The 6836-nt window shown below is 54.0% G+C and overlaps 1 non-coding gene across 1 annotated transcript; it reads right to left on the bottom strand.

Annotated features, from left to right (window-relative positions):
* Positions 1-1267: 1267 nt before the first annotated feature.
* Positions 1268-1349, bottom strand: TRNAS-AGA (transfer RNA serine (anticodon AGA)). The gene has a single exon. It is a non-coding gene; the product is annotated as a tRNA-Ser (tRNA).
* Positions 1350-6836: the final 5487 nt, after the last annotated feature.

Raw genomic sequence — 6836 nt, forward strand, 5'->3', positions numbered from 1 at the left:
AAAAAAACCAGTGATACAACCGCTCACCACCCGCCAACTAATGCCCAGCCAGTCCCCGAGCAGCGACCGCTACCCCCCGCCCAATGCCCCCCAGTTTATATACTGAGCATGATGTCATATGGTATGGACTAGCCCTTTGGTCAGTTTGGATCAACTATCCTGGCTGTGTCCCCTCCCAGGTTCTTGTGCACCTGGCAGAGCATGGGAAGCTGAAAAGTCCTTGACCGGTGTAAACAGCACTTAGCAACAGCCAAAACATCAGCGTGTTATCAATATTATTCTCATACTAAAATACAAAACACAGCACTATACCAGCTACTAGGAAGAAAGTTAACTCCATCCCAGCTGAAACCAGGACAGAGGCTCAGATGTGAGAGCCCTGGGTTGTCAGGGTGGGGACCAGGCCTCAAGCCCCTGCTCAGGTGAAAGCATACCTGTTTGGTGGACAGATGGTTGGAGTGGGTCATCTCAAAAGCTCCTTTCCAAGAAAAAGCAGCCCGTGGGAAGGACCTGCATTGGAGAAGTTCATGGAGGACTGTCTCCTGTGGGTGGGACCTCGTGCTGGAGCAGGGGAAGAAAGCGAGGAGGAAGGAGCAGCAGAGACAACGTGTGATGAACTGACCACAACCCCCATTCCCCATGCTCTGTGCTGCGTGGAGGGAGGAGGTAGAGAAATCAGAAGTGAAGCTGAGCCCGGGAAGGAGGGAGGGGTGGGGGCAAGGTGTTTCAAGATTTGGTTTTATTTCTCATTGTTCTACTCTGATTTGATTGGTAATAAATTAAATTAATTTCCCCAAGTTGTGTCTGTTTTGCCCATGATGGTAACTGGTGAATGATCTCCCTGCCCTTTTCTCAACTCATGCACCTTTTGTTATATTTTCTCACCCCCTGTCCAGTTGACGAGGAGGAGTGATAGAGCAGCTTGGTGGGCACCTGGAGGCCAGTCAAGGTCAACTCACCACAGCAGCTGTAGTGTCAGGTGTGGGGAGGCAGCTGATGTGGTGGGGCTGTGCTGCTTGGGATATGTGATGAGGTCAACTGCTTAAGTTCTGCTCAACAACCAACAAAAGTGGACTTCTTACTGGCCCTTTCTCTTCACCTGACTTGCCTACCTTGTAAATGAGGAGAAGAAATTCCCATCCATGCAGGCGTTTCTGGGAGGAGGCAAGAACAAGTGTGGTGGGCAACGGGGTGCCCTGTGCGGGTAGCTGGAAGCCCATGGCTGCAGCGTGGTCCATTGCAGGGAGCCCAAAAGGGGACTGCGCCCGGTAGCTGGCGGGATTCAAACTTGCGCGGGGAAACCCCAATGGATTTCTAGTCCATTGCCTTCACCACTTGGCCACAACTACCTGCTCCAGCCCTCTCTGCCCTGCTGATCACATGCCCTGTGCAGTGACACCTGGCTCCCTGGGAGTTTCAGGGCAATGCTCCACTCGAAGCCCTGCAGTTGGGACCTGCACTGAGCATAACAGGCACCTGGCACAGGCTTCCAGAGGCCTTGAGAGGCGTAAGCCCGGGGGCTACAGCCGCAGCTCCCAGCGCTTTATCCTCAGCTGGGCACCTGGGATATCCTGCCCCGGGGGGATGCTTTCACTGCCCTGACGGTATCTCATCTGCTTCCAGGGAAGAAGGGAAGGCAGCTGTGCAGAGACAACCAGGGCTGGTGGTGGTTGTGGGGTAGGCTATTAGACCCCACTTTGCTTCTCAAATTTATCTGAGGGGACTCCAAGCCTGCTGTGAGCAGTAGGGTGGGGACACTGCTGCAGGGAAGATGGTGACCTCCAGGCAGCACCTCCAGCCTCTTGGGGACATAGGGTGGCGTCAACCCTTGAAAAAAGACCACGACTGCCATGCAGGTTGTTGGTGTGTAGAGGGAATGGTTTGCGAGAGTGGGAGAGAAAGGGCAAGTGGGAGAGAAAGAGCCTGGCTGAGGAGAAGTGTGAGGGGCAAAGGGAGAATAAATGAGAGGTGTGGATGACTTTGAGGGAGACAGGAGAGAGTTTGTTTTGGTGGAATAGGTATGTCTAGATCTTTTTGCCAGCTCTGGCAAGCATTGTCCAATGCCTGAGCATGCACCAAAATACCAAACGACCTGCAAAAGCGATAATTTCCATCACCAGATGAAAGTAGCTGCGATTCCCTTTTGGCTCTGGAGCAGGAAAGTGTCGTTCATGAGTCGGTGTGGAGGTGGTACACGTGGCAGTGCCTGCCTGCATGCAGAACAAGGGTGGGAGGTGGTCGCGGTTGAGGGGTGAGCACGAGGAGCGGCTTGAGGAAGTGTGCGTGTGTGCGCGGGGGGCTGGAAGGAGGAGGCCGGCCAGTCTGTGAAGTGGAGGAGCAGGAGAAAGGCCAGGCTCTGGTCCGGAGGAGCGGATGGCAGCACTGTCCACAGGTGCATTGCAGGTACAGTGGTGAGCAGAGCTGCCTTCCAAGCAGTTGACGTGGTTTTTAATCCTGGCCAATGCTGACAAACGCCTCTTCAACCTGGCTCCAGGGTGCCTTATATCTTCTGCAGGCAGCCTCTCCTGCTCACATACCACCCAGCTTTCCCCTGAGGGTTCAAGCTGCCCCTTCACCTCTCCGCAGCCTTGAGACCAACTGAGACCAGTGCTTTCTGCCTGCTGGGAGGGCTCCAGGCTGGGCTCTTCACTGCAGTGCTGGTACCAGGTGCCAGGAGAGAGGCTTTTTTGGCCTGGCACAGAGCTGCACCTGCTGCTGCTGCAGAATGCTTGCACCTGGCAAGAAAAGCATGCTGCTGTGGCAGCATGAAGTGTACAGATGAAGACTGAGAATGCCTAGGTGGTGGTCAAGGGGCAGACTGTGCTTCATGAGGCCAGCTATGCAATTTTGGAGTGTGGTGGGAGGAAGCCTGTTCTCTATGTAATGGTTCAAAGGCCTGTCTGTCTGATCTGAAGTCACCCTGGAGACACTGACCTACCCTGTCCAGGCTCCGGCATTGCACAGACACCCTGAAGTTTACTGGAACTGGTTTTGAAGATGTTCCTGGTAACTGGGAACTGAGACACCCTCATTTCTCTTGCAGCTTATAGGCTGTGGTCCAAGGAAAACACAAGGAGCCTCTCACAAATAGATTCTCTACCTGAAGGGGGTGAAGCTTCTCAAGTCTCTCATTGCAGGGCTGCTTAAAGAAACAAACAACGTTCTTTGCTGTGCTATTAGGGTGTATGTGGGGTCTGTGTTAGTACAGCATTTACAGACTACCACCCTGTCATCAGCAGTGCTATAAGTAAGTGATGTTATGAAGACATAGATTGTGATTGCACATGCTCCGTTCCTTACTGAAATGCCCACCCTAAACCCATCTTGCAGTCACACTGCCTACGTCCAGACACAAAAAGCAGTGCTTTGCTCCTTTCCTCTCTATACCCATCCCCTGGAGTTTATCCCCAAAACACCAATGAAAGAGAGAAGTGCCATAACTGTTTTTCAAATGAAGTTTGTGAACAACAATTGAGGTCTGAAAAGTTAACTCAAATATCTGTACTAATATTCGCAATGAACAACTGGGCAACTGGTACCACAGGTCCGTGATGACGCGGTTAGGGACTCATGCTCAATGTCCCTGAGGCTTTCTGGTGCTCTGGTATCGGTTCAGGGAGCTCAATCCACAACTGGTGGAAAGCTCACGACAGAAGACAGTGCTCTTCCTTGCAGAGCAGGGGGTAACTGACAGAGGAGGAGAGCAAACCACCACGAGTCTCCAGCTATGCTGCACAAAGTCTTTATTGAGAAGGAGCAAATGCAGTGGCACAGAACAGAGACCAGGAAACACGTCTTCAGGGTTCAGGGAGGCACAGAGAATGGACCATTTCCCAAGGACAAGCTCCACACAAAGCGCTTGCCTTTCCCCATTCCGCCCTACCTGCTGGCAATCCCAGCCCACCAAGAGCAGTCCCTAACTGCAGCACCCTCCCCCCATCAGCAGGAGATTCAGCAAAGCAGAAGAGAATGAGCCCTTTCTCAAGGCGCTCAGAGCAAAGCAGAGCCAGAGGAGGCAGGGCGAGGCCTGCCCTGCAGCCAGGAGCAGTGGGCATGGGTCCCTCCTGCCAGGTGGAAGAGGTCACCCAGCCCATCTGCAAGGCGTGGACATGCTCCTGCTGCTGCAGGGTCCCCGTGTTCCTTCCCGCTCCAAAGGGGATGATCCGCCGGCTTCAGCAGTTCAGACTGCAGCGGGGGGGAGGCAGACACAGCCCTGACCCCCCCAGACCAAGGGAGCCCCCAGAAGAGATGGGAACCCCGCCGGCACTGAGGGAGCTCCCAACAGCAGCTGACAGAGAGGATCCCACAGCTGTGCTCTGAGGGAAAGAGGTGAGGATGGGGCCCGGCAGGGTCACCACCACCGGGGAGGCCTCGATGAACACCGTTGAGTCAGCACAGCGGGCGACACAGGGCTCGCTGCAGCTGCTTGCAAGCGGGGTTGGGGCAGAAGTGCCGCAGGGGCGTGGGAGACAAGGTGTGAAGCAAGACATCTCTCGGTGAGGGAGGCAAAGCTGAAAGACAGAGCAGGCAGGGAGCACGCACCTCAATATCATCTGTTTTTCTTTTCCTCAGCTCTCTCCGTGGACAGTCTTTGTTTTAAAAACACACACGGTGCCTACAGCTCCCACGGCCCTCATTGTGCCCTCTGAGTGGCACGGCACAGGAAGGCTGAACCACTTTTGGGATAGGAGCCAGGCACACTGGGTTTAAAGCACTCGTGGAAAGACTGATCGTACCCCATCCCTAGAACAAACATTGCTGCACTGAAGAAGGCACTGGGTGCACTTGGCCATTTGGTTGGAGAGCATCTGCCTAAGGCAGAACTTCTGGTGGGCAGACCTCCCTGCAGCTGAGCCCCACTGATCCCCTTCTGCTTGAAAGAACCCCCCTCTTCCCGGCTCTCCCCAGACACCACTGTCAAAAGGGAAAGAGGTGACAGCCCTTCGACAGTTCTATTGCAGGGCCAAGCTGAGGCAGCCCAAGTATCAACCGGAGTAAGCCCACCACGACAACAGTTCAGCCCACAGGGACAGAGCGAGCGGACTCAGGCTTACCTTGTTCCTCGAGGAAAGGGAGGCAAGAGAGGAGGATGCAGAGCCTGGAGCGGTGCAGGCTTTTATGCTGTGTCCCAGAGCCCCGCGGGGCCACAAACATTCCTTGCTCATGAAGCATCTGAACACCTAGCAGTTGTCGCTTGCCAGGGCTTTGCTGGTGATTAAGCCCTTGCCTCTTTCATCTGAAATGAAGTTATACTCCCTTTTCATACTACCGAACATCGAAACAATTCATCTGTGTCCCAGCTTCATAAGGCCAGTTAACTCGGCAGTCTCAGGCTAGCTATGCAGAGATTTTTACTGGTTTTGCATCATACAGATTGCCGTGGTCACTCCAGCCTCTTCATGGTGAGCTTGTCCACGAATCATGGTGGAATTCAACCATGAAGGACACCTTGAGTTAGCTCTCAAGTGCTTTCAGTGCAGGCACTCAGGCTAACCCTGAGAGACATTTCTCCCCGCAGGTCATCGTAGACACACAGAAGTCTGTGGGTAAGTTCAGGCAGAATGTCAAGAGGGCACGGTCCCATATGGGAGAAGAGACTCATCTCACCAGCAATGTGGCAAAGCTCAATGGCTAGGAAAGACCATTGTGGCATGGAGGGAAGCCACCTGCAGGCAGGAGTGACTGCCACGAGGAGCTTGCTTACGCTCATCAGGCTCTACCACGGCCTGGTTGTGTGATCAAAGAGATGCCTGTGTTCTTCCCCAAAGAGACCCACACCCAAATTGACCTGTTTTGCTCAGCAAGGGCATCCCACAGGCCAAAGGCCTGATGGCCTGTTTTTGAGGAGAGGCGCAGGGCAGGGAGCCAAAAGCTCATGGCCCTTTTTCCTGGGTCAGGGATAGGGTGGCCCATTCCATGCATTTCAATCTACAAAGGGACATTGGATCAGTCTCCCAGAGCACCTGGGAGTCACCGTGATGTGGAAGACTTGGGAAAAACCCTGAACTCCTGGCAAACATGAGTCACCCTGCTGTGGAATTCAGTGGACACGGTGCCCTCGTCTCAGGCATGCCAGGCATACCAGAGCTCATAGCCCCAAAGTGCCGCTTTCCTCAAGACCATTTCCTCAGGTCTTAGCACCATTCCTGAAACAACTGGTACTTCTGTGCAATCTTGTGCCACTTCTGCCTTCCAAGGCATAGCCTTTCGCTGCCTGCTCAGGGGCCCATGAGACTCAGTGCACCCCAGAATAATGTGGGATGGATCATTTCCCCAGGTTTTCTGGGCCAACCTCCTGCTCTGAGCAGACCAAGCTTCCCAGTTACCTCAGAAGACTCCCGTCAACTTCTGAGCACTGCCACTGTCGGAGAGGTCACTGTCTCTTGCGCAGCTCTTCCAGGACTACACCGCACCTCTTTTCCCACAACGACAGACGGTATTTCCCTTGTTGCAACTTGTGATTGTTGTCTCTTGTCCTTTTGCAGTGCACCTCTCCGGAGAGTTTGGCTCCATCTCTCTGTGTCCCAGCACAGCTTCCACTGCAAATCCCTGAGGGAGCCTTTACTCCTAATCCTGGTATTTACTTCCCGTCCATCTCCAGACCTTACCCCATACCCCTGGAACCTTCTCACCAGTGCTGGCACCCTCACTGTCATCTCCTGGTAGCCCACTTGTGGGCCTGGGAGGCTCAGCTGTGAGAGCCCCTGGCTGGTAGGGTGGGGACCAGGCCTCCTTTCACCAAGCCCCTGCTCAGACGAAAGCATACCTGTTTGGTGGATACATGGTTGGAGTGGGTCATCTCAAAAGCTCCTTTCCAAGACAAGCTCATTCATGAA

This window comes from Ciconia boyciana, chromosome 8 (genome assembly GCF_034638445.1).
Source record: "Ciconia boyciana chromosome 8, ASM3463844v1, whole genome shotgun sequence".
NCBI lineage: Eukaryota > Metazoa > Chordata > Aves > Ciconiiformes > Ciconiidae > Ciconia > Ciconia boyciana.